Genomic DNA, 12,403 nt, shown 5'->3' with positions numbered 1-12,403 from the left:
GTCTCTACCTCCCCTACTCACAAATAAATAGATAATTTAAAAACTTCTCCAGCAAAATAGATACATTAAAAACCTCCCCAGCAAGTGACAGAGCATATAGATTTTATTCTATAATTTTTCCAATTTTCACACTTGAAAATTTAAGTTTATAGACCATTGTGAGTGGATTTTTGAGCTAGCTATAAGATTTGTGTCTGTGTTGATTTTTTCTCATGTGATTTGCATGTGGTTAATTTTTCTTCATAATTATTCAGTTGACATCTGTGGAACAGAATGTTCTGTGTTGAATTGGCTTAGTTCCATTGACAAAATTAGTTAACTAAATTTACATGCTGTATTTTCATTCCATTTATTCTGTTTCATTTATCCATTCATGTATTTCTTCCCCAACATCACACTGTCTTCATTACTACAGCCTTCTGACAAGTGTGAAGATTCACTAGTGTAGTTCTTTAACTGGTCTTCAGCCCTGTGTCATCTATTTTAGAACATTCTGCTAGTACCAGAGAATATAGTGTGGACATCATGTTCATAGAAGAGACTGCCATGTATATATGAGATTCATCCTAGGGACTATGGCATGGACACCATATTCATATTAGAGACAGTGGAGAACACATTATATGAGTCCCAGGAGCTTCTCTGTGTATATTAATTCTAATTAGAGATCACTGTGTATATTTTACATCAGTGAACACATCAGTGAACACATACTGTGTTGGGGAGGAAACAGTGAATATTTTGAATTATATTTTTCTATTGCAAGGCCTTCCTCTGCTGAGTACTTTGAAGAATCCTCCCTCTGCAGGGAGGCTAATGAAGAAAGGCTCTTTACTCATCACTGCAAAATGTGTGCCTAGCACTTCCCTTGCCACCAGGATGGTTACTAATGTTTTATCACATTTTTATTCCTGGTTTGAAAATTACTTTTTCATAATGCATCATTAACTTAATAATCTGCTAAGTACATTTTTCTAAGATTTAAACTTTTTTCAGATGAAATCGGATGCGTTCACCCATAGGCTATGACAGCAGACTTAAACTTTATTCATAAGTGACCATATGGTTCTCTTTTTCATTCTATTTTCATTAATCATCATTATCAAAATTATTCTGGCCTCTCTCTTTTTTTTTTTAAACAAGTAACAGGAATTACATGTTCTTTCAGTCTTTTATTTATTTATTTATTTATTTTTTGACAGGCAGAGTGGACAGTGAGAGAGAGAGACAGAGAGAAAGGTCTTCCTTTGCCATTGGTTCACCCTCCAATGGCTGCCGCGGCCGGCGCGCTGCAGCCGACACACCGCGCTGATCCGATGGCAGGAGCCAGGAGCCAGGTGCTTTTCCTGGTCTCCCATGGGGTGCAGGGCCCAAGCACCTGGGCCATCCTCCACTGCACTCCCTGGCCACAGCAGAGAGCTGGCCTGGAAGAGGGGCAACCGGGACAGAATCCGGTGCCCCAACCGGGACTAGAACCTGGTGTGCCGGCGCCGCTAGGCGGAGGATTAGCCTAGTGAGCCGCGGCGCCGGCCTGTTCTTTCAGTCTTAATTTCTTTCTTTCTTTCTTTCTTTCTTTCTTTCTTTCTTTCAGTCTTAATTTCTTTCTTTCTTTCTTTCTTTCTTTCTTTCTTTCTTTCTTTCTTTCTTTCTTTCTTTCTTTCTTTCTTTCCTTCCTTCCTTCCTTCCTTCCTTCCTTCCTTCTTTCTTTCTTTCTTTCTTTCTTTCTTTCTTTCTTCCTGCCTTCCTGCCTTCCTGCCTTCCTGCCTTCCTGCCTTCCTGCCTTCCTGCCTTCCTGCCTTCCTGCCTTTCCTGCCTTTCCTTCCTTCCTTCCTTCCTTCCTTCCTTCCTTCCTTCCTTCCTTCCTTCTTTCTTTTCTTCAAAAAAGATGTGTTTGTGTGCCCTCTGGTGGCCTCCCAGGTTAAACACAGGACACTCAGCATTCGCTGTTCAACAATAGTAGTACCATCTGGGCTTAAACATTGTACACATTTTGTTTTTAATTTGTCATTATACATATTTCAAAAATTTTTCAAACTGTATAATAATTGTTGATATATCCTTTTGTTCTTTTTCATAAAATTGATTATGGTAATATGTAATTTCCAAAAATAAATCCATTTAATCACCAAAAATGTTATTGAACCAAAGTTATGTGTGACATAATATCTTACAGTCTTTAAGTTTTTGAAACTTGGGTGACATCCACTTTCTCCACTCAAATCACATCGCATGTGCTTTCTTTTTCTTGTTCAGTCTTGCCAGAAGTTTATTTATTAATTTATTGACACTTACAGAAGTCACATTTGGAACTGTCTGTTATAGGGCTGTAGACACATTTTCATTTTTATTGATTTATGGTTTTAAAAATATTTTCCCTTTTTAAAAATTGACTCTTCTGGTGTTTTAAGTTCGATTTTTGCTTGTAGTCTTTAAACCAAGACCTAGAGGTTCCAAGTACTTCTGTGAGAATGCACCCATGCTTTCTCAGTGCTAGCACAGGGTCATCTCTTACATCATGTCCCACTCTGTCATCCAGCAGCACAGGGCACAGCACACCACTCCTTTATTCTTGGGGGATTTCTTCTCTGGGCTTCCATGCAACACCTTGCTTTCATCCAGTAACACTAGATGCTCCAACTAGGGATTTTTTGATTCTTCCCTCTTTCTGTTCTATTTCTTAGTGTTGGAGAGCCCAGGGCCTTGTCTTTGGTCTGCTTTGCTTCTGTTCTTTGTTCTTGGCTTCTCCATGCCTCAAGGTTTCACTTACCATCTACAGGCTATGAGCCTCACATTTATTTCTGCAGTCTACTCTTGCCCACTGAGCTACAGACATGAATATAAGTTAGTGTCTCAGGATTATCATGGAGCCGTCCCCCAGGTACCTCACACTGACCATGTTCAAAGTGAAACCCTGATACTTCTCTGCAATTTGTTTCTTTCAAATGCTTCCTTCCTCCTTATTCAGTGACAGCCTCACCCTCCCAGTTGCTCATGCCCCAAACCTTGGAGTCATCCTTGTCTTCTCTGCTTATTTTTCATCTTTGTCAAAAAAAAAAATACAGGTAACTCTCCTTTAGAAAAGCAATCCTACTTGATCATGTTGAGTGAAATTTTTGATGTGTAGTAGGATTCTATTGGTTAGTATTTTGTTGAGAAGTCTTGAATTCACATTGATCAGAAATATTGGTCTATATTTTTCTTTTGCTGTTTTTGCTCTGGCCTTGCCTAGCTGTGGTGTCAGGATAATTCTAGCCTTGCAAAATGAGTTTGAACAGTTTCTTTCCCCTTTCAGCTTATTAGGATAGTTTTTAAAAACATTTATTGCCTTATTGGGAAATCAGAGGAGAGAGAGAGAGTATTCTACTCACTAGTTCACTCCCCAGATGGCTGCAACAGCCAGCAGTGGGCCAAGTGAAACCCAGGAACCGGGAGCTTCACTCAGGTTTCTGATATGGGTGGCAGGGTCCAACAACAAATGCCTATTTAGGATGCTGGCATTGCAGGTAGTAACTTAATCCACAGTGCTGGCACCCCAAATAGTTTTATAGGAGAAAGTGTTGTGATGTAACAAGTAAAGCGAAGTCTTAGTACACCCCCATCTCATATCAGAATGCTGGTTCAATTTGTGTGTCTATATTGATAAAGTGGCTTTATTTTAGGCAGTATATCATTGGGTTTTGGTTTCTATCCATCCAACTATTCCATGTCTTCTAATTTAGAAATGTAGTCCATTTACATTCAAGATTAATATTAATAAATGAAGACTTAGTCTTGTCTTTTAAAATTTTTATTTTGTTTATTTTGAAAAACCTTTGTTCTGCTCTTTGTCTTTTGATGTCCATTTTGGGGGGCTGGTGGTTTACTGAATTCATACATTTAGATTCATTTCTATTTCTCTTTTGTGTATCTATTCTTCTAGTGGTGTTTACATGTTTTTGTAATAATAGTTCACTTTCTTTCACTTCATTATATAGGACTTTCTTAAGCATCTTTTGTAAGTATGGTCTTTTGGTGATTAATTTTCTTAGTTTTTTGCCTGTCTTGGAAACTCTGATTTTCATTAATTTCTGAATACAGTTTTACTGGATAGAGTATAGTTGGTTGGCAAGATTTTTACTTCAGGATCTGGCACTGTGGCATAGTGGGTAAAGCCACTGCCTGCAGTGCTGTCATCCCACATTAGTGCTCATTTGAGTCCTGGCTGCACCACTTCTGATCTGGTTCTCTGCTCATACACCAAGGAAACAACAAAGGATGGCCTCAGTACTTTGGCACGTGCACCCTTGTGGGAGACCTGAAAGAGATTCCTGGCTCCTAACTTTAGACTGGCTCAGTTCCAGCTGCTGCATCCATTTGGGGAGTGAACCAGTAGACAGAAGATTTGTTCATGTGAATGACCTGGTCCTGTTGTGCCCAGATCGTTAGATCCCCACAGAGACCCCCAGAGAGTCGCTCACACCAAACTGCAAAAGCAAGGTTTATTCGGGAGTACAAGCCACAACAGGGACCCCATCCAACCAACCAGCACAGTGGAGGAAGGAGTGAGGCCCCAGTCTTTGGGAGAGTTTTTAAAGGGAAAAAGGGGCTACATTAGCAGGAAAAAAGAGTTACATACAGCATGGAAGCTTTGGGTACAGGGAGTTACTTTGTTGAGAGATCTCTGCTGTGCTGCCCTTGGTCTACCAAGCTAGCTGTCCCTGGTAAGCTTTGATATCTCCAGAATGCCTGAATGCCTTCTTTTACAAGGACCCGGGTCTGCTATGGGAAACGGAAGCTGTTTTTTTTTTTTTTTATTATTTTTGTTTAAAAATGGAGTCACTTTGGTTCTTTAGTCCCAGCCTCCCTCTCTCTTCTATCTCAATCATCCCCAGTGTTCTTTATGCACTGGACATCATGCAATCTTAAATGTTTTAACAGCAGTGTTCTTTGTGTTAATTTCACATGCTCTTCCCACCAGTCTTGGCCTGGTTGATGCCACAAGTCTCCCACATGTGAGATTTCATTACTGCCTTCCTCAAAATTAGTAAGAGCCCCCCCTGTTATTAGCATCCCCAAGATAGGTTCTCAGTGCATTTCACATTTTTCTTTTTTAAATTTCAACACATGGCCAGTGCCACAGCTCAATAGGCTAATCCTCTGCCTGCAGCACCAGTACACCAGGTTCTAGTCCCGGTCGGGGCACTGGATTCTGTCCCGGTTGCCCCTCTTCCAGGCCAGCTCTCTGCTGTGGCCCAGGAGTGCAGTGGAGAATGGCCCAAGTCCTTGGGCCCTGCACCTGCATGGGAGACCAGGAGGAAGCATCTGGCTCCTGGCTTTGGATCAGCATGGTGTGCCAGTCACAGCACGCTGGCCACAGTGGCCATTGGAGGATGAACCAATGGTAATGGAAGACCTTTCTCTCTGTCTCTCTCTCTCACTGTCCACTCTGCCTGTCAAAAAAAAAAAAACACTTCAACACACTTACATTCTTTGCTTAATGTTTGTTTCCTGTGTCAGCATATAAACCACAGGGAAGCAAGACCTGTTTCTGGCTTGTTCACTTCTTCATCATAAACATTCTTTGACTTATACATGGTGTCCAAAACATTTTTGTTTGAAGAATAATTCATTGCTTGACCACTATCTCTCTTTGTTCTTTTTCCTCCTTAATTTTGGGAAGCTCACTTATAATGCATGGTTTCATAACTCAGAATATGTGCCTTCTGTTTAGACATCCTCATCTATGGTTTTATTGTCATTCCCCAGCCTAGCAGAACTCCTTGCCTGGAAAAGAAAGGCTGCATGTTTAGGTGGGAAGAAGTTTTATTAGAAAACAGATCTTTTATGTTGTTTCATTTGGAAAGGAAAGCTATGTCCCAAGCTCCCCATATTGTGTGGGAATGGAGGAACTGTGTCAAGCTGTTAGGCTGCCTCTCTCACTATCACTGTAAGTAAGGGATGGGGGAAGGTGATAAACATCACCAATGGAAAAGGAAGTGGAGGTGGATACACATGCACTGGCTGCTCATTTCTTCCTTTGGAAGTACTGAGAATGTTTCCAATTCTTGCTGTTTCTTTTTCTTAAGACACATAAGTGCACAGTTAGCCATCTCCCCTACCCCGTGTGTCTCCAAACATTGAGGTGGCTGTTATCTTATCACCCATGTGTGCTTTCCTCATGCAACAAGTATTGATTGGGGCCTCCTTTGTTTTTTTTTTTTTTTTTTTTTTTTGACAGGCAGAGTGGACAGTGAGAGAGAGAGACAGAGAGAAAGGTCTTCCTTTGCCGTTGGTTCACCCTCCAATGGCCGCCGCTGCAGCCGGCGCACCGCGCTGATCCGATGGCAGGAGCCAGGATCCAGGTGCTTTTCCTGGTCTCCCATGGGGTGCAGGGCCCAAGCACTTGGGCCATCCTCCACTGCACTCCCTGGCCATAGCAGAGAGCTGGCCTGGAAGAGGGGCAACCGGGACAGAATCCGGCACCCCAACCGGGACTAGAACCCGGTGTGCCGGCGCCGCAAGGTGGAGGATTAGCCTATTGAGCCACGGCGCCGGCCATGGGGCCTCCTTTGTTATCATCCTGGACCATGGAGCCAGTGTGCAAAATGAATATATTAAAGTCTTCTTTCTTGGAGAACTCCACATGCTGGCAGGAAAGAAAAAATCCATCAGTCTTTTTTTTTTTTTAAAGGATTCCTTCTTTTAAAAAAAAAGACTTTATTTATTTATTTAAGAGACAGAGTTACAGAGGAGGAGAGACAGCAAGAGGCCTTCCATCCACTCTGAATCATTCAGTTGTGACTGAATCATTAAGAGAGTTGACATCTTACCAAGTAAAAGTAGGAAGAAGTTTTTATATGTCTTTTTTTTTACAAAAAGATTTATTTAGTTATTTGAAAGTCAGAGTTACACAGAGAGAGAAGGAAAGTAAGAGAGAGAGAGCTCACAATGACTAGAGCTGGGCCAATCCAAAATCAGGATCCAGGAGCTTCTTCTGGGTCTCCCATGTGAGAAGCAGGAACCCAAACACTGCGCCATATTTTGCATTTCCAGGCAATCAGCAGGAAGATAGATCAGAAATAGAGCATCTGGGGCTTGAACTGGTGCTCATAAAGGATGCTAGTGCTACAGGCAGAGGCTTAACCTATGCTAAAGCATTAGCCCCAAATCCACCAGTTTTTAGAGGTGTCACAGTCTCATGGTCAGCAATGCTTCAGGACCTGGATCAAGTTTAGGGTGTCTATCAGCATAGCATTACCTCTGGTGTTTGCATCCTTATTCCTCACCTCATTCTGAAGATACTCCAGCTATAGCTGAAGCTCCAAAAACCAAAAACACTGGTGATGGTTCTTAGCAGGCAATCTCCTAAAAGCAAAGATGGTAGGGAAATTTGTTGGTCTAGAACACAGAACCAACATAAGCCTTGCAACTGCGAGTCATTCAGCATCTGTTCTGTCTGCCCCTCTCAAGAATTTCAAGTGCCTTTTACACATAGTGTTTAAGTCATCAGCTGCTTCCACTGTCACATTTTAGATACCTGAAAAATTGGATAGTTAAGCAATCAACTATCCCACAGCCCAATAGATGGTAGCAGGTGGCAATGGGGGAGGGGATTCTTCTCTGATTCTTCCCTAGATTCTCTCTTTTCACCCCTTCCCTTGTGAATGTTGGGATGAATCTCCTTTTATGGGTGAGTCAGAGGTCAGTGCAGGTTATCTCACTGGAAAGTCAAGGTTGTGGAGAAAGACTTCAGCACAGGGAATCCAAAGAGGAGAATGTGCCCTGCGCTACCTAACCCAGGATCAATGAGCTAAAATTACTAGAATTGTTAACATTTGACAGTTGTGACAATCAACACAGATATAATTTCTGGCTATGCCTGTTCAAAAATAAATTGGCTTTTACAAAGAATTAAGATGGTGGGGCCAGCACAGTGGCACAGTGGTGGCACAGCGCAAGCCCCGGCCTGCAGCACAGGCATCCCATATAGGCATCTGGTTCAAGTCTCAGCTGCTCCACTTCTGATCCAGCTCTCTGCTATGGCTTGGGAAAGCAGTAGAAAATAGTCCGAGTTCTTGGATCCCTGCATCCATGTGAGAGACTCAGAAGAAGCTCCTGGCTCCTTACTTCAGGTCGGCTCAACTCCAGCTGTTGCAGCCATCTGGGAAGTGAACTAGTGGATGGAAGACCTCTCTCTTTCTCTCTCTCTCTCTCTCTCTCTCTCTCATTCTACCTCCCTCTGTAACTCTGTCTTTCAAATAAATAAAATAAAACTTTAAAAAAAACCCAAAGAATTAACATGGCTTGTGAAATTCACACACATAATATTCACATCTATCCCCTTCTTTGCTGGCCCCTAGAGGGAGGGTTTGTCTAAGGAATAGCTAACAGTGAATGTGACACTTACATAACTGATTCTATGCAGGCAAGAAGCAGCTTTTTCACCCAGTGTTGAAAGATACAGGTTGTCTTCTGTGATTCTCTCTTGCTGTTAATGTACCTCAAATCATCATCACATATCTTGGAAAGAGAACCAGAATGATAATCATTTAAGTGTTTCTAAGGAAATCCCTTAAAAACATGAAGTCAACAGTCCATTGGTATCTTTGGCAAGCAAGAATCTTGCAGAGTTGATCAAACATGAATTCAAACAGACCTGTGATTTCAGGCCTGTTTATCCTGAGACTCAATTTCTTTATTTCCTAATAAGTGGTCATTTAACATTTCCCTTCAAGTTAGTGGTGAACATTTTGCCTAATGCTTATACAAAGTGCCTGACACATAGTATTAATAAATGACAATTTTGATGTTAGTTCAGGGTGGATATTGTTAAACATGACATTCTTAAGCAACATCAGAATCTCAACTTGGGAAAAACATGAAGTTTAGATCATCCCTGAGTCTAGCCCTAAGAAGCAGCCCAAGATTCCTAGGATCCAAGATGGCTGAATTGGGTAAAGTCATACTGACTGCAGTTTCATTAGGATATGAAAACAAAGAAATGATCTCATTTCCAGAGGTCTGGCTGACAGAAATATTCAGTGGAGGTGAAATAAGAAGAATGAATATCCCATGGAACAGTGAGGACAGAGAACAGAAACATGCTTAAGATTGGCAGCACAGCACAGACAGCTGCAAGCTGAAAGTTGACATCTTACCAAGTAAAAGTAGGAAGAAGTTTTTATATTTCTTTTTTTTACAAAAAGATTTATTTAGTTATTTGAAAGTCAGAGTTACACAGAGAGAGAAGGAAAGGAAGAGAAAGAGAGAGGTCTTCCATCCACTGGTTCACTCCCCAATTGGCTGTAGTGGTGGAAGCTGCAGCTGTGCTGATCCAAAGCCAAGAGCCAGGAGCTTCTTCCAGGTCTCCCATGTGGGTACAGGGGCCCAAGCACTTGGGCCATCTTCTACTGCTATCCCAGGCCATAGCAGAGAGCTGGATTAGAAGTGGAGCAGCTGGGACTCAAACCAGCACCTATATGGGATGTCAGCACTGCAGGCTGTGGCTTTACATGCTAAGGCACAGCGCCAACCCCTATATATCTTGCCTCCTACAGTTTTAGCTGAGGGAGAATTCCACAGTCACTCACTGACTGTAACTTTACCCTGGGAAGCTGAATGGGGTCTGAGAAATTGCTAGAATCAAAGAAATGAATTCACATTGTCTCCCTTGCATCCCTCATCCCCATGGAGTGCTGGACTCTCCTGGAAAAAAATCACACAACTGATCTCTGAACCACTGCTATCAAAAGACAAAGAGTCAGAGTAGGGGCAAATTGTGGTGTAGAGGCATGTCTCATTCATATTGTAACAATTGGAGCTTGAGAATATTAGCCCAAGAACCATGCTCACTCACTGTATGTGAGCTGGGAGTAGGAATGGGGTGACACTTAGCTTCTGGGAACTAGCACCAAAATGTACTTCATCTAGAAGATTTGGGTAATGACTCTGCTATACCACATAACACCAGGATTATAACAATCAGTTTGATTTTGTTTAATCCCACTGGAATCTACCCAATGGACCTAGGGGAGAACCCACCTGCATTCCACCTTGGGACTCATACCTGCCAGGAAAAGTCTCCTGTGTGCCTTAAAGTCACCCTGTGGAACTGGAGCAGGGTTCAGTTCACATTGCCCATTCCAAGAAATAGGGCTTTGGACATTATAATCTGCAGCACCAGTTGCACTTTCCTAGCAAGACCAATGGAGGGGTTCATACACTTTACACAATCCTAGAGTCATAGAAATTCATGCCACAAGCCCTACAATCACTCAGGATTGCTTTTGGGACAAGGGAACAGTCATTTATATTGACATCAGCACTCACCACCAAGACACTGGCTTTCACACTTCCAGAGTAACTGATACAAAATTGTGTGGACTGAAGATCCATAGCCTAGGAAACCTACCTTCATCTCAAAGTCACGCTTGTAACCCTATGGCTTGCAGCAGACTAGACCAGTGTGTCATTTATAGACAGGATGACATTGATTAAAACAAAAGATATAACTGAGAGACTGAACTTCTGGAATTACCTAGAACCAAAGCCAAAAGAACCAGCGAAATGATATGTTGCATTTCATCCAAACCTTAAGCTCTTTTTTAAGAAAACCTACTTCATAAAGAAGAAGGAATTACTATACCAGATGTACAGATGTCAATGTAGGGACACAGGAAACATGACGGAGCAAGCTAGCATGACATCTCCAAAACAACACAATAATTCTTCAGATTTAGATCCTGATTGGAAGGAAACTATGAAATTCTGGAAATAGAATTCAAAATAGTGATTGTAAGGAAACTTAATACAATCAGGAGAATACATATAGACAGATTAAATAAGTGAGTAAATCAATGAGTGACATGAATGAAAATATTAGTAAGCAGACAGAAATAATTAAGAAGAACCAAATGGAAATTTTGAAAATAAAATCTTCAGTCAGTGAGATAAAAAATATAACTGATAGTTTTAACAAAGGAATAGACCAAATGAATGAAGGAATTTCTGATCTGGCAGACAAGACTTTTGAAACAACCTAATCAGACAATAAAACAAATGAAAAAGAATGAAGAAATTCTATGTGAAACTTGTGATATGATTAAATGACTGGATATTTTTATTATAGGTATTCCTGAAGCAGAAGGGAAGAGAAAAGATGTTTAAGGCCTTCTAAATCTAACAATAATTGAAAATTTTCCAGGTCTTGAGACATCAAAGCCAGCACTGTGATGTAGTAGGCTAAACCTCTGCCTACAGTGCCAGCATCCCATATGGGTGCCAGTTCAGGTACGGGCTGCTTCACTTCTGATACAGCTCCCTTCTAATGGCCTGGAAAAGCAGTAGAAGATGGCCCAAGTGCTTGGGCTCCTGAAATAGCTGGAAGAAGCTCCTTATCCTTGGCTTTGGATCTGTTGAACTCTAACTTTTGTGGCCATTTGGGGAGTGAACTAGCAGATTTAAGACCTCTCTTTCTGTCTCTTTCTCTCTCTGTCTGTAACTCTGCTTCTCAAATAAATAAATCTTAAAAAAGAGAAAGAAATGTGGCTATCCAGATAAAAGAAGCTCAAAGAACTGCAAGCAGACTGAACCAAAAAATATCATCTACAAGGCATATTGTTGTCAAACTGACAAAAGTTAAGGATGAGGAGAAAATACTAAAGCAATAAGGTTAAAATAAATGTATCAAGTTATATATAAATAAAAACTAATTTGGTTGACATCAGACTTTTCAGCAGAAATCAAACAGGTGAGAAAAGAGTGGGATGATATATTCAATGTCTTCAAGGAAAAGAACTTTCCACCAGGAAGATTGTATTGAGAGATGGTATCCTTAAAATGGAGGGAGAAATAAGCTATTTTTCAAATAAGAAAAACTGAGGGAAATCACCACTACCAGACAAGTCTTATAAGAAATTCTGAAATGAGTCCTGCATTAGAAGTAAACATCCTGAAAGCATATGACACCACCAAATTCACTAACAGAGCAGGTAAAATCAGTACCCAATCAACCAAATGACAGGTGTTAATTCTTATTCATCAATACTATCATTTAATATAGATGGATTAAATTCAACAACCAAATGACTTAGGTTGGCTGGATAGTTAAAAAAAAATCAAGACCCCACTACATGTTGGCTACCAGAAACTCACGTCACAAATAAAGATACACATAGACTGAAAGTGAAGGACTAGAAAAAGATACACCAGGAAAATGGATACAAAAAATGAACAGGAGTGGCTACATTCATATTAGATAAAACAGACTTTAAATAAAAAACAGTAAAAAGAGACAAAGAAGGACATTGCATTTTGATAGGAGGCTTGAGTCAGCAAGAAGATAGAGCAATCATAAATATTTATGCATCCAAAACAAGACCACCCAGATATATACAGCAAATAACATTAGACTTAAAGGAAAGAG

At 40.9% G+C, this 12,403-nt stretch overlaps 1 pseudogene; it reads right to left on the bottom strand.

The window, feature by feature from the left end:
• LOC149125242 (protein arginine N-methyltransferase 6-like) overlaps positions 1-5,573 on the bottom strand; it is a 43,072-nt pseudogene extending 37,499 nt beyond the window's left edge.
• Between the last annotated feature and the right edge of the window lie 6,830 nt (positions 5,574-12,403).

Source organism: Oryctolagus cuniculus, chromosome 7 (genome assembly GCF_051225735.1).
Source record: "Oryctolagus cuniculus isolate XC-2025 breed Fujian yellow rabbit chromosome 7, ASM5122573v1, whole genome shotgun sequence".
Lineage (NCBI taxonomy): Eukaryota > Metazoa > Chordata > Mammalia > Lagomorpha > Leporidae > Oryctolagus > Oryctolagus cuniculus.
Note: the sequence above shows the minus strand (reverse complement) of the source record. Positions and strands in the feature narration are given on the sequence as shown.